General features: G+C 43.3%; 1 long non-coding RNA gene across 1 annotated transcript; it reads right to left on the bottom strand.

Annotated features, from left to right (window-relative positions):
- Positions 1-4,588: 4,588 nt before the first annotated feature.
- On the bottom strand, positions 4,589-23,455 carry LOC117028109 (uncharacterized). Its single transcript, XR_004424073.1, has 3 exons — positions 23,154-23,455; positions 17,832-18,121; positions 4,589-5,278 (listed from the first exon to the last, which is right to left on the bottom strand). It is a non-coding gene; the product is annotated as an uncharacterized LOC117028109 (long non-coding RNA).
- Between the last annotated feature and the right edge of the window lie 251 nt (positions 23,456-23,706).

Here is a 23,706-nt window from a genome sequence, read left to right as displayed (position 1 = left end):
TCTGTGTCAGCTTTCTTAACTGCCCACCCCTGACTTTACTGTATTCCTTCCACCTGTCTCTTCTGATTCTTTTTTCCTTGCTTAGATTTATTGCTCAGTATTATCTCCCCATTGTGGCAGAGAGGCTGGGTCCACAAGAGTCCCCAAGGTGTCTCAGCCTCACCGCATATGTACCAAATTCAGCCCTTTCCAAGGCACTCCCAGATCTTTGTATTAAGGCAGGTTCACCAGCCGTCCCTCCCCTTACACACAGGGACATCCCCTGTGAGACCCAGGGGGTCTTTTCTGCCACACTGATCCACTCTGATAAATGCCTATTTTGGACTATTAGTTGGGGATCTCAGAGTGTTGAGAAGAATCAGTCCATTTTCTCCCCTCCAAACCAAGCTGAATCTAAGGGTTTGCCTGTCACACTGCAGAAGCCTCCATTCTCTCTGCTCTCTGGTAAATCCTTCATGATGTAAAGAAAACCTCTGTGTCAGTCTTCCCTGAATCCAGAGCCTTCTAATCAGATCTGGCAGAGATGGTGTGTGAGGTGATGGCCGGGGGTTGCTGACACTGTCTCCCACCCAGATGAAGAATTTGAGGTTCTGAGAAGCTCTGCCTCTGCTCCTGAGTCCACAGCGAGGACCTGGCTGAGCTGCAGTCAAACTGCAGTCGGCCTCAGCCCCAGAGCCTGTGCTCCTCACTGCTCATTGGAGGAAAAGGAGAGGTGCACTTCCCAGCTGTCTGTGGAGACTTGTGGAGACAGAGTCTTTCACATGGGGCCGAGGGAGTGTACTCTAATGGAAAATGCACTCTGTTTTGGAGCCAGACTTGGGTTCTAGTACCTACTGTCCCAGTGGAGCAAGCTCCATAGCTTCTCTGAGCTGCTTTCTCCATTTGGAGCATGGAAATGGTACCGCCCTGCCCTGCTTCCTCCTTAGGATTGTCCTTGGTAAGCCACAGAGCAGAAGATCAATATGAGGGAGTGGTGTCATAATTAACACATGCATTTCTAAGAAGACGAACATTATCATTAATGGCTAAAAGAAGCGTAGATCCAGTATGAGATCCATTGGCAGAGATTGTTGTGGCCAACGAGAAACCTAAAATCCAGGAGAGACCATTCCCAGAGGATGGCACAGATGCCAGGAAACGGAGGGTTCGTGTGCTGGAATAATCTCTGCAGAGTACCCGGCACTGCCTGGTTAGTATTCTTGACATCAGCACGTTTGCTAAATTCCATTTGGGGTGTGTTTCCAGATGAGTAAACTATTTGGTAGGACCTCAAATGCGCTATCACTGCCCAGGATTCACTAAAGAATTGTTGTCTTTTCTCCCCACTTCTGTTAACATGTCTTGGCTTCTAAAACAGATGCCTTGCTTTGACATTGAGTAAGTATGTCGTTGCGGTTTTTTAAAAACATTGCACCGTTTCCATTAAAAACATATCAAGTGATGCCCAAGTATAAGTTTCAGTCTCTAGACCATGATTTTCAGAAAATGCATTAATTTAAACTAATTTTTCATGGTTTTTGTGGTTTCCTTGAGTGGTTCTCTATAAATGTCTACCAAAGAAAAGAGAGTTTGTTGTGGGAGCAGAATAGACTTTTAGACTGAAATGCTTCATCATCAAGACTGAAATCCCCTTAGAAGAAAACTGGCTTTTCTACTGGTCTTTGGAGGATTACTTCATAGCATCACAGCACATCTAGAATCCAAGATGGTGACTCTGGTTATACTACTGCCTGTTCGGGCTGCCACATGGAGGCAATTATATTCCAGGATCACTCAGTCAGAAAATGCCAAAAGAACTTTGAGAGCTGGCAACCGAGAACAGGCTTTCTGAAAAGTGTCTTCTGTCTATTGGTGAAAGTCTGCTGTCTCAAATCTATTTCCAGTAAGGGCGGAAATAAAGAATCAGATGCACATTGAAAAGCACCGATTCCAATGAGAATTTATTTTGGAAAGACTCTATGCAGGCATTTTATCTGCCCTTTATCAGTAGGGCATGTGGGCAGTTGGATGTGGTTTGGAAAGCAAGGAGTCAGATAAAAGTATTCTCATTGGTAAAGAGATGTTTAAAAACCGAAGATATTTCTGTTTCTTTATCCATCATCTACTTTCAAAAGAGATTTGAAGTTGCTCTTGTAACATACAAGATAGTTAAACTACTAGAGAGGGAAACAGAGATTAGGAACTGCATGCAAAGTGTGTCAGTGTAATGAACAAAAGGACGACCAGTTTGTTAAATGATTAAGACAGAAGAGGTTGTGTAGCTTCACTGAATAGCGTACGGGGCCCCTTGAGTCACATGATCCCGACTGTTTGAGCAGCAGCACGGCTCCAGACTGGCTGTGGCTCCCAGCTGCCTCACCTTTCACACTGCCTGTGTGTGTTCCGTGTGGTGCCCAGCGCCGGCCTGACCCTTCTCCTCGCCTGCACCAGCCCAATCAGCTGAGATCTGCGTCCTCCCCTCATTCTCCTGCCCAGGGCTCTTCCTGCAAGCTTACGTCAGCCTGTTCCTGAGCAAGCCCTTCCGAGATGCTTCTCGGGGCAGGTGGGGAGGCTCCTGGCCCACTGTGAGCATGCGCTCTAGGCTCAGGCTTAGTTCCACCAACTCCCTCCAATTACTTCCGGGAACTACATGCAAAGTGTGGGTCTAGGACTGGAAGGGACGTAGGGAGAGTGAAGGGAGTGCACACGTGCAGATGTAACAACAGCTCATTGGGACCAGGCACTTCATAGTCATTATTTGTAATTCTTACAACCCATAACACCCGTAACAATAACCGCATTTTACGGATGGAAACCTAGTGCTCTGAGATATTGTATAACTCACTCAAGGACACCTAGCTAGTACAGTTCATGAGCCAGAAGGAGGACAGGAACTGAGGAAGAGAGGTAAGGCAATGTGGGTGGATACCCACGGAGGTGTTTAGGAGGTGGGTCGTTTCTTGGAAAGCCACAATGACCAGCCACCGCCCTCCCCCTTCTATACCTCACTGCCCAAGTCTCCTTAGCTATGTCATAAAGAATCAGAGCTATTTCATTGACACACCAGCAGGGCTATACTAAGTACTAAAATATTGAAATAATTTTATACTAGTTTATAAATAGCTATTACCCCCAAGTGTACTACCAGGCAACCCCAGCTGCTCTCTGGAGGTCCCCTGGTCCTCCCTATGACCTTGGAAGTAAAAGGAATGATGCTTGTCACAGCAGGGGACTTCAGGACCCTGTAATCAGTAGGTGTCCAGGCTGTATCAAGTACAAAGGTTTAAATATCTCTGCATTAAGGTACCAATTCTTGAAGGCCTAATCCTGGGAGTCTCAGCAATTCCCACTTGCTCTCCCTCCTACCTCCCACAGAAACTCCCCTGCAGTAGCTTTGAATCATTGGAATTTGCTCAGAACCTCGGAGTGGAAGTTACTCCCTCTTGTCTCCAGGCTCTTAAGTCACTGTAGGTGGCCAACATAAACAAACCCGTGAGGAATTTGCCCAGTGCATTCCAAAAGAAACAAGCAAGGTAGCTGCCTACTTTGCCTCATTCCAGAACATAAGTGAGATCCAAGATGGGAAAACCTTTGGCGTCTGTCAAGTTGGCTTCTCTGGAAAGCTTATCAAAAAATTTTGGACCGTCCAGATTTCCTGACGAGACTGTAGCAAAAGCAAAGGTTTGTGTGTCTCCAGTTCCTCATGTGCCCCCTTCTTCCCCTGCTCGACCTCCCCAAATCCCAGTCTCTTCCTAAAGGAAGAGGTAATTATCATTTCTAATCTGATCCCGAGGAAATATATTAATCACAGCTGGCCCTTCATCACATCTCCAGAGCCCTGGAGATCCTCTGTCTTTATTATGTTTTAGTGAATATATTCTGAGCCAATTGAGGTCCTTTCCAAGGGCAACAAAGTGACTAAGATGCATCTCCACTCACGGCAACTTATCTTTTCTCAGCACCTATGTATTGGATTGAAATACCAACAAGCCCATTTTAATGAACACCTGCTATCTTCTCCGTGCAATCAATCTTTCCCAGGAGAGAGAGGACAGCACTCACACTGTTTCCCTTGCCTACACTTAATTCATTTCCATCCCCTCTCTCCCTCCTGCCGAGAAAGAACTCCAAGATGCTGAAATGTGCCAAACTCTGGCCTGGTTGGTGGTGACATGACTCAGAAACACACTGATAATTCCTGTGGCTTGTGGATTCCTCTAGAGGTCACCTCATTCATCCGGCTGCCTCCAGGCCAGGAACCATGTCAAACTCATCCCAGACTGGTATGCCAAAGACCGAATGGGCAAATGAGCCCAGGACCTGGAATAAATTAATCCAAGATGAAAGGAAACCATGTTCCAAGAAAGAGAGAATGGCAACTGGAACAGATAATACAGACCAGCCTTTTGACATGACCAACCAAAGGTCCAGGCACAAGGCCAGTTATCATTGTAGCCTTGGTAAGGGCAAGCATGGTGAGGAGAACATTTGAGAGGGGGACAAAGACTAACTGTGTAGAACTTAAATTCTAATGTATTTGATTCAAATTGTATTTATTTTTAACCTTTAATTTTATTTTTTTCAACTTTTATTAAATTTATTGGGGTGACATTGGTTAGTCAATTATAGACAATAATAGACAATTATATAGGTTTCAAGTGTACATTTCTATCATACATCATCTATATAATGCGTTGTGTGTTCTCCACCCAGAGTTGGTTATTTTTAAGAAGTGGAATTCCAGCGGGAAGTTTGCCCCAATGGCATGGATGGCTTTGGTAAGGCTTGGGAGGAGCAGGTTCTGAGGTGAATGCTACAGTCAGTACCAGCCGGGGTGGGGTCGCGGGCAGGCCCCAGAGCTTCCTGAAACACAACCCATCTTTTCTCAGCTAAGTCCTTTGTGTTTGAGGTTCCTGTGGCTGAGATTCTCATATCGCTTGCTCCGTCACTTTATTCAGGTCTCTGCTCAACTATTGCTTCCTCAGGGAGGCCTTCCCTGACCATCCCTGGACCTAGCGCACGCTGGTAACATGGGCCACTCTTGGGAGGACAGAGCCAGGGAAGGAGGCACACAGCCCTGGGAATGGGCTGGGGGCCTTTAGGCAGAAATTCTGGGGTCCTGACGATCTGCAAAGTGGTCTAGAAGGAGGTACTCCTCACCGTGTGGGCAGGGGCCTGGGCAGAAGACATCAAGAGCAAACACACGACCTCCTGCAGGATCAAGAGGGTTTGTGCTGCTTCTCTCTTCAAGGCCACCTCCGAGTTGCAAGATAGCCTCTGCTGCAGCCATCATTTTGTTCTAGGGAAAAAGGAGTAAAAGGGAAAGGTAAAACCAAACTGCCAGTTAAGTTAGCTTGTTTTCCTTAGGAGCTTTCTGGAAGCCCCACCCTCTAACTTCTGTTTACACATTACTGTGTATGACTTAGTCACATGACCACCCCAACTGAAACGGAGCCTGGGGAGTGTAGTTTTCTTGGCTGGGCACACTGCCTCATCTCCCAGCAAAGTCAGCGTTCTATTGGTGAGGGAAAAGAGGAAAATGGATTTCGCATAGACAGTTAGTACTTCCTTCCACGTGCTTCTTCTGGACCTTTAAATGAGGAAAGAGAAGGTCTAGCTTGAAACTGAGAGTGAATGACACAGAAGCACTAGGGGAGGGGAGACTGCTCAGAGGAGAAGGGGTCAGATCGTAACCGGCCTTGAATGGCAGACTAAGAATAATGGAGAGACCAGGTGCGGCTCATAAGGCCTCCGGTGGTGATGGTTTCCTGTGTGTGAGCTCACTGTGTGCTGGGCACAAAGTCAAGTGCTTTCGTATGTACACGATTTCATTTGATCCTAAGAAAAATGCCATGACGTGGATTCTATGGCTTCCATTTTACAGATGAAGAGCTCGAGGCTGTAATGTCTTGTCAAAGGTTACAAGGAGTGAAGCCTGGCTTTCTTCCTATCTGTATCTGACACTAAAACTCATGCTCTTATCCACCAGGCGACAGCCTCTGGGCTCCACAACCCAGTTCCTGAGGTCCTTCAGTCCTCGCTCTGCTCGTTCACATACTCCAGCACCACCCCTCCTATTCCTTTCCTCAGCAGCCCTTTTCCTTTCCCGAGTTCCTTACAGCAGCCCTCCTGCTCCTTCTATCAGCAGCAGTCCATGGAGCCTAGACATCAGGTTTGGAGCTGTCTCCACCCTCCAACCCAGTCAGATGCCATAGTCCTGCCAGGAAGAGTGCTGGGGACCCCAAATGTTGAGGAGGAGGAGAGGACAGGGAGGCTCAGCTCCTTGCCTCCAGTGAAGTCTGGGCCCACTGGTCACGTGAGCACTTCCAAGGGCCCGATGTGGTGAGGTTATATTGCAAACTTCTAGCAACACGCTACCACCACCACCACCACTAACATGGTGGGTATTTCTACGACCCAGCAAGGAAAGAAATGTGTTAAAGTGACGTGGACTCAGTAAATGTGTATAGACACCAGGAGAATGATTTCTATGCAGTCACCAGGTCTTCGGCCATAGCCCTCCTCACCCTAACCCAAGGAAGGAGCCTACTTCTGTAAAACAGATAGGGAGAATAGAAGGGGAAAAGGGAGGAAGGGAGCAAAGGAAAGAGGAAGAGAGGAAGAGAAGGAGTAAGTTTGACTCCAGACTTCTGCAACCTACAGGTCACATGCAACTTTAATGCCTAGTTCAGGCTCCAACTCCATCTTACCGGGTTCTCTTTCTGAAGAATCTCTGTTAATCCCCGCAGGAATCCTGCCTTGTACCATCCCTCTGTCTCAGCTGCCACACGCTCCTTAGCTGCTCCGACCGTCATTCTACTCCTTGGCAGGTCACCTCTCACCTTCACTGGTCAAGTTTCCCTTGAGCTGCAGCTGTCACTGCATAGAAAGAGACCCATCCCTTAATTGTCTAACTAAGACCAGAACATCAAGTTTATCAGAGCTACACTAAGTATAAAATCTTATACAAGTATACTCAAAGTTGCAAGTGGCAGAAACCTTATTTGTGTAACTGGGAAGTTCAGGCATAAAGTCGACATCAAGAACCACGGACACTCAAACAGGTCTTTCTCCCCCTCTCTCTCCTTCTCTTTTTCCTCTCTTCTCTTCATTTTGATGGGGTGAGGTCAGGAGGGCATGGCTAAGGATAGCTCTATGTTTACATTATCCCAATTTTGTGACTACAGAAGGAAGTATCCCAGCATCTACAACTAAAAGAGCAAGGAAACACTCTGATGGGGTGACAAGCCTATTCCTGGGCCACTAGTCAGAGTCATGGACATGATTTACTGTGTTCGCCAGGTCTGGTCACAGAGGGGTTCATCCTGGCCCACAGGAAGCTGGTATGTGGTCCCCTAGCTTTGTCATTTCTCCCAGGTAGTCCGAGGATCATCACTGGTTCCTGGAGGTCTTTCCTGATAGCCCAGAGCTCCTAAGACAGAGATGCAGAATGGCTCTCTGGAACCTCAGCACATGAACTGAGGGCTCAGAAACGAAACATGTCTCATGTAGAAAATGGAAAGGTAATTCTAGAGTAACTTTTCAGGTCTCTTCGACATTCACAACATGTGGATCGAGGATGCTGAAGTTTTTGGGAGATTTGATTACAATATTTCCAGGTATTTGTTTGGAATATACTCAGTATAAAGCCCCTTGTTGGCAAGCCTGGTCACTGGAGCATGGAAGCTGGCCCTCCATGCCTCTCTGGATCTGATGGTAGCAGACAGATGAGGTGCAGAGACTTCCCTTGTTACAGTCAGTGGGGAGCTCACCTCCCAGACCACACATCTGGTTCTTTCTCTCTACAGTACACTGGCTCATGCGCTCAGCCAGGTGGCTGAGGCACCCAGCAAAGGGCTCTGGAGAGGGGAGAGGGGGCTTCAGGTTTGGTGTACTCTTTACCCTCTTCCCAACCTAAGAGACTACAGATCATGGGCCAGCTGACTTCTTCTGACACTTAGCAGAGTGAATGTAGAATGAGTGCTCTTTCATCAAGCCTCTCCCCTTTTTCACACACACACACACACACACACACACACACACACACACACACACACACACTTGAGCTCACGCCATGGGGATGATCTAATCCTTTCTTCCAAATATTCTCTCTGCTCAGATGTTCTTTTGTGAGTTTCACATGTGATGACAAGGGAGAGATAAGGGGAGTGGGGTGGAGATGAAACCGCTTTCTAATCTGTGCTGCCTGAATGTGTCAGAAAAGTTCAACTTTGATGAGTTACATGCTCAAGTGGGGTGGGGGGAGAAGATAGTTGGTCTAGCAGATATTTTTCTGTGAGTGTTAGAATCTCGTCTTGCCAAACCATTAGTTGACAAGTCTGCACTGGGCATTTTCTCTTTGCCTGGTTTGACACAAAATGTGAAGAGGAGTACAGAGGCATGAAAGTTAGACAGATGCACCTGAAAAGAGAACATTCTCAGGAAGCAACTCCAAGGGCCAAATTTTTTTTTTTTTTTTTTTTGGACAGGGGTGGGTTAGCTGTTGAGGATTCTTTTGAACTGAGCCAAGGAGTTTGATTAGGTTTTCTGCAGATGAAAAAAAAAGGGGGGAGGTTATAGTTGTCAGGCAGTAGATAGGCAGGCTAGATGGGGCGATGTCTGCAGGACTAGAGAAGGAGGTGTAGTGAGATAGTGAATTAAATATGAATTAAGGCTTGGTCCTTTGTAAAACTCTAGAAAAAAATTCTCTGAGAAAAAGCTATTGCTCGGAAATGTGTGAGACATCGTGTGGGCCCTGATACTAAAACATAAAATAATTGGGGCAGAAGGTATTTGGCGTAACGAAGTGAGTCTGCATAAATCAAACAGGAAGCTATAGGTCTTGTAGAGATAGCTGCGGTAGACCACACCTCCTGCTCCGCGTTGCAGGCAAGTATGGCTAGATAACCAACTCTCATTAGTGGATTAAGGTAAGTGACCACCAAGTCAAGACTTTTAAAAAGGAGAGTTGCCTTCTTTACTATTCTGTCCACCTGCCAGTTGGATGCAGAGCCACAAATCAAAGGAGGCTAAGTCCCTGAGTTGAAGTCTTGCTAACCAGGGGAATTCACACTGGGCTGTTATGAGTCAGAAATATGCTTCTGTTGAGTCAGGCTACCGAAACGTTAGGATTTATTTATTACAGCAGCTAGTACTTCCTGAGCTCCTTTTCATAAAGCCTTCCCTGTAAGGAGATCAGTCAGATAATCCCCTAGTAACATTTTCTGGGACTCCATTCCAGAGCTAGGGATACACAACTGGACTTCCATGAAAACTCCGTAGAGAGCTGGAGCTTAGCTTGAAATGACTGACTTTGTTGCTCAGGGTATTCTGACTCTTTCCTGCTTCCTTCCACATGCTCAAGAGGGAAACATCTATGGCTCCCATCCACTCTCCTTTCCCTCAGGATTCAAAACAACCTGGAGAGACCATGTATTCATCCTCCTGCTTTCCCACAGACCTACTCATAGGAGATCCTGGCCTATCACAGAAGGAGGTTCTATAATCTTTTATTTTCTGCCCGTTCACTGTTAGAAGATCCTTGATTGTGTATAAATTCAATAGTGCTTTATAATTTAAGGTACTAGTTACATCATGCAGCTCTCCAAAAACTATTTGAGCCTTCTTCTTCCTCCCCCCAAAAAGCGTAACACCGTTAATGAATCAGAAGTGGACCATAAGGAGAAGGGAAAAAATGCAAGTCAGTGAGTGAATGAATGCAGGGATGAGTGGGGCGGGGGTCAGTATCCTGTGACGTTGGAAAGCCTTCCTGACCTCGCAGAGGGTCTGCTTGACTCTATGCAGAGCCAGCCAGGGCAGAAGGGGCAGCTTCTTCCGGTGCCTTCTCACTTCTTCCTCCCCACCCGGTCCTCGCCTGGCTCCTAACATCATCCTCCAGCTGCCACCTGATGCTCATAACATCCTGTTCCCAGGTCCCAGGTAAGCACGCTAATGATGTTAACTGTCCCAGGCTTCAACCGTTTCTCTTCTCAAAAAGGATAAAGTAGTCTAAGAAGGGTCTTCTGAAGACTGAAAAACATTGAAGGCTCAAAAGGAGGAATTACTGTATAATTAACCAGTATACCATCATACATAGCTGTATAGCATTGCTGTAAGCATTTTAGAAAATTGTGTGATGTTTCTCTACAAGCTAATATTCTTTAGGAGCCACCAGAGTCCACTTCTAAGAATACACCTGACAGATGATGTACATATTTCAGCAAAAAGGACAGATTAAAAAAATGTTCATTCTAGCATTGTTTGTAATAACCTTCAATTGGAAAAAAACTTCATATCCATCAATAGTATGTGAAGGAATACATTGTGGTAAACTCACATAATGAAATATTATACAACAAAGAAAACTACAAACTCTGCTACATGCACCAATAGGAATGAATTTCTCAGGCATAATATTGAGCAAAACAAGCCAGACATAAAATATATTTACCGTATGATCCATTTACTTGAAGTTCAAAAACATGCAAAAATGTATTTTTATATCAAAGAAGAGTAATGCTTGTTTTGGGAGGGTTCTGACTGAAAGGGAGGAGGAAAGCTTCTGAAGGCATGTTAAGTCTCCTTGGTGCTTGAAATGTTTTATGCCCTTGACAGGAGGGGTGGTTTCATGAGCTTCAGATGTATGTACCTTACTGTATGCATGTCATGCTATAATTTTAAAATGATAAGATACAAAAGAAGCTTGAATAGTGGGATTGCAGACCCTGTGGCAACTGATGACTGACGTATTTTAGGTGTGGGGTCCTCATCAGCGCAGTAGCAAGCATTATTCTGCACATTGTGTCTGAGCCCTGTGGGGGCAGTAGCGGCACCACCCACCCTTATCTTCAAGGAGCTTTGGAGGTCACGCGGGAAGCTCTCTGCTATACCCTCCATTCCTTCTGTGTCAGACTGAATGGCATCTCCAAAGGAACCTGAAATGCGAATAGATGGACCATCCATCCTGTGGAGGGTGGCTGTGCTCTTTGCCCGACTGATTCTCCTAGCCACTTTGCTGAGTGACTATCTCATTATATCTCCTTTCTCCCCTCAAATCTTCAGCAGTTCATCCCTCATCCTCACTCTCTCTCCCTGAGAAAGCTGGAGCCATTAGAGCACATCCTCTACCCACTCCTGCCCCACCTCCTCCAGCCTGCGGCCCCTGAGCCTGCACACCTGCCCTCCATCACCGGGTACCCAGGTGCTCCTCTCTGGGCCACGCCCCTTCACTCCACTCTCTCTTCTTCTGAGGAAGGCAGCCTGCCCTTCCGGCACCACCACGGTGCCTCTCTCTTAAATGGCTCCCGTCAGCATACAAACAAGCTGTAATATCTCCCATCTTACAAATTAAAAGAACTTCTCTCTCCAATTATTGTCCCATTGATTTGCTCCCCTTTGGAACAAATTTCCTTCAACAAGTTTTACATTTTAATTGTGTCCACCAGGAAGAATTGTCTCCTATTTTCTCTTGAACCCTCACGATCTGGCTTTTGCCCCCACTACTTGTCCGGGTTACCAAAGACCTCCATGTTGCTCCATCCATGGTTGGCTCTCAGCTGTTAACTTAGTGTATAACCAGCAGCTTTGCCACAGTGGGTTTCAGGCCCTCCTCCTTGATATGCTTTCTTCATCTGTCCATAGTGCATCCCTGTCCTTGATTTTCCTCCTTCTTCACTGTTTCTTCTTGCTCTTGTGCCTTTCCTAGTTTTGGGGATTTGTTGTTGTTTGTTTTCTTCCACCTGCCCAGGGACTCATTCCTTGTATCTCTTTGTTTCTTTCCCTACCCTTACTCCATTCTTTTATCATCCAGTCACAAGGCTCTAAGTACAAACCCAGACTTTTACCTCTAACTGCCTATTGGACATTGTATGAATATCTAATTTGATCTCAAGTCCAATATCTCCCAAACCCAATCCCTCCTGCAGGGTCGATCACAGTATATAGCAACTCTGCTGTTCAGTTGCTTAGGTAAAAATCCTTTTATTGTCTCAACCCTCCAGCGCCTCACTCAGTCCAAAGAGCCTGTCGTTCATCCAAATGCCGGGCAAAGACTGAAAGGCCACCCACAGTCTTTCTCACCTCTGTTAATGGAAACTCCTTCTTTCCATTTGCTCAGATCAAAAACTTTGGCGTCATCTCTGGCCCCTCACTTTACTTCGTGACCCATATTTGTGCCATCAGCAAATACTGTCAGCACTGCTTTCAAAATATTTCCAGAATCTGACCATTTCTTACCAGCTCTACCCCTCCTAAACCAGTACCACCTCTGCAGGATTATGACAATAGTTCACTGGCCTCCCTGCTTCAGTCTTTGCTTCCTTAGAGTCAATTTTCAGCATTCTCTACCTCGCAGTCATATCGGCCATTTAAACCTGTAATCTGTCCTTGCCTTCCCTCTGCTCAGAACAAGCAAGGGGTTTCCTTTCTCATTCAAAATAAAAAAAACATAGTCCTTACCACCTGATCTGGAACCCCACTTCCTCTCTGACTTTGTCTGCTACACAAGGTGCATATTCAAAATGTTAAATGGCACAAAAAGGTACAGCGTGGGTACAGACCAATCTAAATTGGAGCCCACTAGGTGGCTGGAAGAAAGTCGTGAAGGAGTTCTGCTCTGCCAAGCACTACCCTTATATATAGTTGTTGGATATCAGGATTTCCAAAAGGGTGGCTGCTGTGGTCAGGGTAGTGGTGGGTGGCACTTGAGAGCTCGGAAGAGTGGCTATTTATCAACCAGGTAAATATGTTGTCAATATTTCCATGATCGGTGTGAGGACAGAGCCAGGAGTGCAGTTTCTAGGCTCTCAGCCTCACGTGGAAAGGTGCTGGCTCAGGTACTAAATGGCCATCAACTGTGATTGGATGGCCGTCAGCTGTAACCAGTGAGCCATTGGCCACTAATATAACTGCCATGGCTACGTTAGCAGAAAATGGGGGCTAGCAAGGAGATGGTGGCTGAGCTAGCAAGTGCAGATTGCAGCTAGCAAGTGAGGTTGGTTGGCAGAGAAGCGGATGGCAGGATGCAGATTGTGTGGCTCCTGCTCCCTGTGTCTCCAAGCCAGCCGCCGGTGAGAATACAGTGGTATGACTCCCCTCTCTATGGCTCCGTGGGTGTTCCGTTTTGGCCTCACCGTGTCCTGCGTTCTTATGTGGGGAGCGGGACCAGAGACCCCGCCTGACAATCGGTTCTCCACACAGGCTCATCTTGGCTGAACATCACCATGCTTCTCCCATTTTCTTCCTGTTTACTCTGCTCCTGCCACACTGGCCTCCGCTACTATGTGCCAAGTATCCTTGTTTCCTCTGTGTGGGTACTGTTCTCCCTGAGTCCTGCAGACCTCTGTTCAAATCTCACCTTCTCAGAGCAGCCCATCACCTGTTTCTCCCTGGTCGGCATCATTCTCCAGAGTTCTCTCAACGATCTGATCTGCCCTCCACTTACTTGTTTATTTTTTATTGCTGGTCTTGTCCACTGGAATGTGAATTTCAAGAGAGAAGGGGCTTTGTGTTTCTCTGCACCTACTAGTTGCTCAACGAAATTATTGAATGAATGAATAAATGAGCATTCTATCATTGACTAAAACTAATGATTAGTACTAAGCATCTTTCTTACTAGGCTAAAGCTCAGAGTAAGGAAGCACTTTTTAAGAGTCAGAGCTACCCACAGGTTGAATGAGCTGTTTCAAAGAGATGGCATGCTCTCAGTTTTGGGAATCTGTGCATTATGTTGGGAAATCTAGGTTCTGCAAATTTGGGCTTCAAAGGATGCAACTCAACTTCTCAGGGTGTCTGTATCCTCATCTGCAAGATGGGGTACTATCACCTACGTCACAGGGTTGTGGTGACAGTGTCTATAAAATGCTTGTCATAATGCTCCGCACATATTTAGTGCATAGAGTTGGTTCCCTTTCCCTCCCTTCTCATCCCTGAAGGAGTGTGGTGGTCCCACATGGACATATAACTTCAAGGATATAAGAGTAGGTGGGGACATAGATTTAGACAGGGACTAGAGATGGGGGTGGGGGCAGGGATTGATGCCATGGCTTCTGCTGGGATGGCTCCCAGGCCTGCTGAGTTGGAGGGCACAGAGCAGGCCCATCTGTGCCACCAGGCCTTCTGTGACACTCTGGGAGGAGTGACAAGCACTAACCCAGATCATGCATATTCCAAGCCCAGCCTGGCTCCCTGGCACAACGGGCCAGAACAACAGAGCAGGTAACAGCTTGCCTCCTTGAGTCAAACACTGACTAACTGGGACATTTAGGTCTGAACTGATAGGGCAGGATGGGATCCCAAGAAAATACTGCCTCTTTTTCTTTCAATTCAAGTGGCCTATCTCTAAATGAAGGGCTCTTTCTCAAGATTCCATGACTCCCAAGGTATGTTTGAAAAGAATTCATCTAAGAACTTGGATGGGAAAAACTACGACTTTATTTTATTAACCTCTAACTGAAGTATAGCATGTCCTTCTATTTTGAATATAGGCACCTAATCACATTACTATTAGTGGTACTTGTGACCTTGTGTGGGGACAGAGCCAGGAGTGCAGTTTCCGGGCTCTCGGCGTCACGTGGAAAGGTGCTCACTCGGATAGTAAATGGCCATCAACTGTGATTGGATGGCCATCAGCTGTGGCGAGTTGGCCGTCAGCTGTAACCAGTGAGCCATTGGCCACTAATGACACTGCCGTGGCTAGGCTAGCAGCAAATGCGGGCTAGCAAGGAGATGGTGGCTGAGCTAATAAGTGCAGATTGCAGTTAGCACGGCGGATTGCAGCAGCTAGCAAGTGGGGTTGGTTGGTTGGCAGAGAGAAGTGGACGGCAGGTTGCAGATAGTGTGGCTCCTGCTTCCTGTGTCTCCAACCCAGCCACCAGCGAGACTATAGTGGTATGACTCCCCTATCTATGGCTCCATGGGTGTTCTTTTTTGGCCTCACCATATCCTGTGTTCACCTGCCAGGAGCAGGAGCTGAGACCCCACATGACACCTTGTTACCAACAGAATTCACAGATAGTCTCATATCACATTCTTATTGTTGCAGATGTCACAGAATATCATTCATACTCATCACTATTTTGAAATAATGGTAGTTTTTATAATTGCTGCAATGTCTTGTTATTTAATACATAACTAAAGAAATTTTCAATCATTTGTCATCATATTTTGCTGACTGTGATTTTTTTTGTTTTTCTTAATTAAAGTTTATTGGGGTGACAATTGTTAGTAAAATTACATAGATTTCAGGTGTACAATTCTGTATTACATCATCTATAAATCCCGTTGTGTGTTCACCACCCAGAGTCAGTTCTCCTTCCATCACCATATATTTGATCCCCTTTACCCTCATTTACCACCCCCCCGATATCCCCTTATCCTCTGGTAACCACTAACCTATTGTCTGTGTGATGATTGTGTTTTAATATCATTGGTTTTTTTTGTAATCCTGTGTGTTTCTTTGTGTTACATGGATTTTCATAACGTCATTCTGAGAAGTATTGATGGGTTTCAACCGACTGCCAGAGTGATCTGTGGTTCACAATTCTTTAAACCATCTCACTCAAACCTCTCTCACTGGCCCATCCAGAAGGGAAAGATGGATGTTGTATCATATCTTGTGTGTGTACATGTGCATGGATGCACCGCACACACACATAGACGTATTCGTGTTCCTGACTCAAAAGTGAACCATAAACCAATTTCATGAACACTCTCCTCCAGGTCAAACATTGATCCTTTCTTTCTGTCACAAAACCAGGTTGCCTGGTGTCAGCAGCCCTGGATAGTAGCTACCTATCATGCACTAGTCTTCTCTACATCTCGGTGAAGTCATCTGGAGCCATCTCCTCTCACAGGTGACCAGCTGGGTCAATGGACTCCTTATCCCTGGGCCTATTTTCTGAGCCCTGTCATCATTCATCCACCCAGGACTACACTGGCCCTGATCACCCCCCTGAGCTTTCTCATTTCTGTCCATCTGTTATTTACAGAAGGTTTGAGCTTCTTTTTAGATCCAAAAACTTTACTCCACTTAGAAAAACAAAATATGGTACCCTCAGCTGAAAATTAGTAAATTGTCATGTCCCCATATAAAGAGGCGAGCTTTAGAAGGGCCCAAAACCTTTGCTCTAGGTCATTTCTCTTCACCCCCACTTCCCTGGCCACATTGGTAAAATTCCTTGGCCTGAAACCACCTGAGCAACCACCTTTGCTATTTCTTCATTTTAACGAGATGGGTTGGGTCGGTGGAGATAAGAAAGAAAGATGGCTGAGTAGAATGTTCAGAACTGAGCAAGAATAGCCTTAATTTGGAGCTACTGAAGGCCAGAAAGTTCCCTCCTCTTCCTCTGTTTTGAATGGCTTGACTGTAGAGGCAGGGACCCAGTAATCCAAACACAGACATGCAACGAGCAAATATCCTCGACCCTGAGGATTAAGTGGTGAATAAGGTGATGTCGCTCCTCATACTCTGGAGAGGAAGATGAAATATAAACAGATGAAAAGAGAACAACACAAGATAGCATATTAATGCTGACCTTTTTAATTGCAAATGACAGAAACCCAATTCACACTAACTCAAGGAAAAAATAACTTATTAGCTTACTAACCAATGTGTCATCAGCTTTTCCTAGATTTTGTTGCAGTAGCAACTACTCCCCAAATCTCAGGGTCTTACATCTACAAAGGTTTATTTTTGACCCATGTTATGTGGGTCCTTCATAGTTTAAGAAGGCTACAGCTCTGCTCTATATCAGTCTTCATTACTGGATCAGATTGAGAGAGCAGCCTCTTTCTTGGTCTTGTGAAACAGGTAAAAAGCAGCCATGAAGCAATACATTAGTTTTTTAAGCTTCTGCTCAGTAGCAGCGTGTATCACTTCAGCTTGCATTGGTCAAATGCTCACAATGGCTTCTGCTGGCCAAAATAGGCATATGGTCACATCTGGGGTGGGACATATACTCCTCCTACAGGAAGGAGCCTCATAGATGGACTTGTAGGAGAGGGCCCAGTACTGAAGACTAGCAAATATTTTAGATAATACTACCATCTACCACAATTAATATTTATTGAGCATCTATTTTGTGCCAGGCACTGTTCTAAGGACTGGAGATAACAGCAGTGAACAATACAAACAAGGTCCGTGTTTTCGTGGAGTTACCAAATTCTTGATGATGGTGGGCGGTGTAGGAGGATGTAAAAAGAGACCAATAAACAAATAAGCAAAAAGAATCAGATCATGGTAAGTATCATGAAGAAAATAAAGCAGTATGATGAGATAGAGTGCTTAGTGGTCAACTTTAGCTTGAGTTATCAGAGGTGACATTTAATATCTGATCTAAATGAAAGGAGACTTTTAGGTCTTTCCTAAAATCCTGGGGGACAGGAAAAGATTTTGATCCCGCCCCTTTTAGTACACATAACAATTCCTGAAAAAGATTCTGACTGACCAGACTTGGGTCACATGTTCATTCCAGAACAAATGGGTCAGAGTAAGAATGACATCTTATTGGTCAACATGGGTCACATGTTTATCCCTCCAGCAGTGTCCCTTGATTGACAGCCCCGTCAGAATCACATGGAGTAGGGTGAGGAGCAAATCCAATAAAGAAGGGACTTGGGGCAGGAAAAAAGTAATGGTTGTCCACTACTGGAGAACTGTAGCAAATGCTGGTTAGTCAGTCAGTCATGGACAAAATGACTATGCTTCAGGACCAGAAGACGTGGATTCCAGTTACTGCTCTGAATTAGCATGGACCCAAGCCTTGGTTTCCTTATGTGGAAAGTATGACAGACACTGGATACTCTCTTACCTTTCTTCCATTCTATGACTGTGATTTGGAAGTACTCTCTCCTACCTTTGATTGAGTTAGGATGTTTTGGCTACAAGTTACAGAAAGCCTTGACTCAAGAGTTTCCAGGGGTAAGGAAATCCATCTCTGAAGTGAGCAGTCACAAGCAGACAGCTCCGCATGTCGGGGCTCTGGCTCCTCATGCTGCAATTCTCCTGGCTCTGTCTTCTTCCAATGGCTGGCTTCCTTTTCAGGCTGACTCCCCTCATGGTCATAAATTGGCTGCAGCAGTTCCAGGTATCTCATCCATTTGTGACAATGTCCAACAGAAGAACAGAGGCCACTCTTTCTTCTATCTTTCATTAAGAATGGAAAAAAAAAACACTCAGTCTCTCTGAAGAACAGACCTTCGGGAGGTGGATACCTCAGAAATGTCAGGGTTCTTTTGGGAAGGACAAAGAAGTGACGGCTGAATTGTTAATAAACAAGGTTTGCTCACAATTTCCACTTAGGATTGGCTTACTGTAAAGAACCCCCTTCTCTCCCTGCCCTGATTCTTTCTGCTGCGTGCCTGGTAGAGGAGGAATATGATATTTCTCTATCACAGCTCTAAAGATACTGGTAGGATACAGCCAGCATGAGGATGACAAACCTCTTTCACATGTGACTCTACAGATAGAAAATAACATCAATCCTACATTGTATTAATCCATTTCTTCCTAGGTTACCCTTCAGAGTATCACAGAGTCATGGCCTGAGAGATAGATAACCTGTTCATTTTGTGTTTTTCAATGTAGATCACAGAGTGGGTGTAGGTAGGAGAGATGGACAGGAAGCCCTGGGCTGGGGCCTTGGAGCCTCAGTCCAAGCCTGGCTGCTGGGATTAGCTCCTCCAAATCCATAGGAGTAGGCCTATTCCTCTGAAGTAATCGCACACAGCAAACTGCTACCTCTTTCTTTACTAATCTCTAGCCCCAGAAAAAAGACATCAGAGTCACACATGCAAATGCTTTAGGTAATAGAGCTTCTGAAAAAAATATTTACTATGTGGGGGATACATGAATATGTGAAAAACAAAGAAAAGTAAAGAAATGATAGACAAAAATTCAGGTTACATTGGAGGTTAAGGAAGTATGATGAAATCTAGAAGAAGAATACAGGAAGCTAATGTTCTACTATTTGAGCTCAGTAGTGAGTCTATTTTATTGATTTTTACACTCGTTTTTGTTTTAGACATACCCTTTGTATATACTCAATATATAAAAATGAAGATATAGAAAATATATGTCAAACAAATATATACCAAAAACCTAGCCAGGGTGTCAATTTTTTCAGACAAAATGGATTTTGAGGTAAATTCCATCCAAAGGAACAAAGAGAGATACCGTCTACATCAGTAAAATGAGCAATGGACCAAGATAATAGAATGATCACTAACAAACGTGCACCTAATAATGAAGCCTTGAAATACATAAATTAAAAAACTGAGACATAACTATTGAAATAAATAAATGAATCATTTATTGTAGTTGGTGATTTTAACACATTCCTCCATGAAACTAATCAAACTGATCAAAAAAATGAAAGATCTGGTAAATTTGAATTATATAACTATGCACTAATAAGCCTTAACTAGTACATATATATTTTACACCTAATAAATACAGAATGCATATTCTTTTCAAGAACACCTGGAACATTCACAAAAGTCAGTATTAAACTTGGGTGACAAAGGAAGCCTCAATAAATTCCAAAGAAACAAATATTGCACAAACTACACTCTGACCATAAAATTAGGACTTGGTAACAAGAGGACAGTTTTTTAAAATCCCATATGCCTGGAAACTAAAAAAGTGTACTACTGAATAACCCTCTGGTTAAAGAGGAAATCACAGGGAAAAGTATGAAGTACTTAAAACTGAACAAAATGAAAACACCATATGTCAAAATATATGGTACGCAACTAAATCACTTCGAGAGAAATTTACAGCTTTAAATACATTTATCACAAAGCAAGAAAGAACAAAAACAAATGAGCTAAGCTTTCAACTCAAGAAGTTAGAAAAAGAGTGATTGAGTAAACTGAAAGAACTAAGAAGGAAATAGAAAATAAAAACGGTAGAAATCAACAAAATGATGAACTAAAAAAAAGTAGAAAAATTAACAAAACCAAAGTCTGGTTTTGTGAAAAAGTTCATACTTCTGATAAATCTCTGGCAAGACATCAAAATTTTAAGAAAGGAGAAAAGACAACTTAAAAATATAGAAAGAATAAAAAATACTGTAGACAGAACAGAGAATTTGAAACAACAAAAGAAGTACAACGTACTACCATGTTTCCCTCAAAATAAGACCTAGCCAGACCATCAGCTGTAATGTGTCTTTTTGAGCAAAAATTAATATAAGTCCTGATATTATATTTTATTTTATAAAAATCTGGTTTTATATTATATTAAATGAAGACCAGGTCTTATATTAATTTTTGCTCAAAAGATTACTTAGAGCTGATGGTCTGGCTAGGTCTTATTTTTGGGGAAACACAATATCTTAGAAAAATATTTGAAAATTTAGGTATAATGAATAAAATTCCAAAAAAGCAAAGGTAGCAGAAGAAAAAAATATCAGAAAAAATGAATAAATCAAGCTTTCTTTTAAAAATTTAAATATTAAATGCTCCTTCCAAATTCATATATGTGCCAACAAATCCGCAAACCCAAAAAGTTTTATGGGCGAGTGTAATTGAGCTTTCAAGCTATATATAATCTATCTTATGCAAATTTTTCCGGGGGGGGGGAGAGAGAGAGAGAGAGAGAGAGAGAGAAAGCTGCTCAACTTTTTATGAGGCTACTATAACTTTGATTCAAAAGTCAACAAATGACAATTAAAAATATTTATTTCATTTTGAGCATATATATGACTATTCAAACAACTAAAACTATTTGTTAACTGACTCCAACTGTGTCTTTAAAATAATACATTATATTCAAAATGAATATTTTCAGCAAGGAATAACAAAATTCTTTCAAAGTAATTCACTAAAATAATGGCCTAGGGAAAAATGTGATATGATTGTCTTGATAGATGCAGAAAAGACATTAAACCTTTTTAGAATAATAGTAATAATTCTCACAAAACCAGGAATAAAACTCTCTTTACTTGATTAAGAATATATACCAAAATCCCACAGTGAACATTATTCTCAAGAGAAAAATTTTAGACACGCTCTGTTTAATCTAGGGCTCCATGCAAGGAGTACTCATTATGACCACTACTCTTTAACATGGTACTAAAAGTACTGGCCAATAAAGCAAGAAAAATAAACATTAGCAATGATAAAAAGGAAACAGAAAAACTATATTATTTGCAGATGGTAAAATTCTCCACGTAGAGAAACAATAGAACCATCAGCCCATCTATCAGAACTAACATGAACTCATCTACATTGACGAACGTAAGATCAATTTATAAAAAATAGTATGACTTTATTCTTGCAAAACTTTGCTATACACATTTTTATATATTAGAAATATTAAAAATAAATTAACACCATATCAAAATAGCAACAAAAAATAGAATTAGCTTTAAAAAAAAGATGTGTGAGATCTTTATGAAAATAAGTTAAAAACTCAAAGTAAATAAAAAATTGAAATAAGTGAAGAAATATATCTTATTTATGAATGGTCAACCTAACAATGTAAATACATCAATTCTCTCCAAAGTAATCTATAAATCCCAATTTAAATCTCATAAGAATTTTTTTGAGGAACATAAACTCATTCCAAATGTGTATCAAAAAATATAGATCCATAAATAGGTAATTAAACTCAGTAAAATAAAAATAAGTCAGGATAATCATCCTATTCAATAAGAAAATATGGAAATACTACAAAACCATAGTAATGTAGTAATAAAAACAATGTGATTTTGGTGCAGAGATAGGCAAAGAGACCAATGCAATAGAATTCAGTGCTAAAAAAACCCTGATTATATTAATATTATATATTTGTCTCCTAAATACATATGTATAAATCACCATAAAATCACAAAGCAAAGAATTATATTGGAGAAAAATAAAATTGCATACATACCTCACTAAAAGTAAATGTGAACTTTTGAAAGATTAATGATCTGTATATGAAGAGTAAAATTATAACATCATGAAAGAAATAGAGAATATATTTACAATTTGGGGTGGGAAAAGATTTATTAAATAACACTTCAAAAGCACAAACAACAAATAAATAAAAAAACAGATTTGACTTTTTCAGAATCTTTGTTTAACAAAAGACGTTACTATCAAAGATAATAAATCAGTAACAGAGTGAGAGAAGATATTTGCAACAATAAAAAATAAACATGGGATTAGTATCTAGGATATTCAACAAACACAAATCAGCAAGAAAAACATGGGTACCCAATGGAACAATGAGAAAAAGATATGAATAAACAACCCGCAATACAGGAAAACTTATTGGCCCAAATGGCCAATAAGTATATGAAGAGAGGCTAACCCTCACTAGAAGTGGCAGTACTAGTAGCAGTAGCAGCAAATAGTACTAGTAGTATTTGTAATTATTGAACACGTAAATGTGTACCACACTTTTCATTAATTCATTGGATCCTCATAATGACCCCATGAGATAATTATATTCCTATCCCCATTTTATCGATGCAAAAACAAAGGCACAGAGACGTGGCTTACCCCAGGTCATATTACTAGTAAGTGATGGAGAGATTTGAATCCACACTCTTAACTACCACAAAACCCAAACTTCACTTTCATCAGATTAACAAGGGTGTTGAAAGGATGAGGAAAACAGAGAGCTTCATGGACCGCTGGCAGGAAGATAGTCTGGTGCAGAGGGTCTGAAGAGAAATCGAGGAACGGTGAGTACAACTAAGTATGCTTTTATGTGATCACTCCAGCCTTGGTCACAAGAGGACATGAACAGAGTTGGGTGCAGATGGGTATACACCTCCAGGGGCCTGGGTAAGTAAAAGGGGCGTGAGCACACCCTGGAACACCAGGCACTGGCTATCAAAACCAAAACGTAGAGGGACAGTTTCATGGGTAGATCTTAAAAACATAATTTTAGTTTAAAAAAAAGAAGAAACAGAAAGGCCATGGCACAATGCCACTTACATAGATTAAACACACACACACAATGTACTTAAAATGTATCTTCGAAAAGTACATTCCTATGTAAGGATTGATACCAAACACATCAGGGGTGGGGAAGAGAACTAGGGATCAAGGAGGAAGAGGAAAAATATTAATGAAACAGAAGCAATTCAAGTTTTTGCATGGCCGCAGCTTGCCATGGTCTGAGGAGAATGAACACTATGTCCCCACTGCCCGAGAAGTCCCAGTCTGCAGGTGTCACCTACCTGTAAGAGCCAGTCCTGTGATTTGTTTCCTGGTTACTACGGCCAGAACTCAGACTTGCTCTGTGAGACCAAGGCTTCTCTCTGCTGTGTAATTCCTAGAACATGGACTTGTGATCATGTCCAAGGCCGCCTGCCTGGGGCCGGGTCTCTGACGCTGTGCTGATGGTGGCACAGAGCTCTGTCACAGAGCAGGGCTCCTCCTTACTGGGGGCTACCTACTCCCCCACCAGTGCTAAGGTCAGCAGGGTTCTCCCACCAGAATTCCCGGCCCTATCACTGCTGGCCACTGCTGGGCTCAGAGACTCCAGTGTCCCTGACTCAGCCCTCCTTTTCCCTTGGCCACCCTGATAAGCCCATGGAAGAAGCCCTTCGTGCTCCTTGCCCTGAGGCAGAGGAGTGGCACTTCTCTCAGTCAGCCCTACCAGCACCTGGCCTTGGGTCTCGAGGTTCTCAGTGTCAGACTTCAGGAGAGTGCCAAGTGTACTTTGCCTTGGCCTCGCCTTGCCCCTGCGTTCCAGCTGTGTGGGCTTTCAGCATGGCCTTGTCTGTCTGG

The sequence above is a fragment of the Rhinolophus ferrumequinum genome, chromosome 10 (genome assembly GCF_004115265.2).
Source record: "Rhinolophus ferrumequinum isolate MPI-CBG mRhiFer1 chromosome 10, mRhiFer1_v1.p, whole genome shotgun sequence".
Taxonomy (NCBI): Eukaryota; Metazoa; Chordata; class Mammalia; order Chiroptera; family Rhinolophidae; genus Rhinolophus; species Rhinolophus ferrumequinum.
Note: the sequence above shows the minus strand (reverse complement) of the source record. Positions and strands in the feature narration are given on the sequence as shown.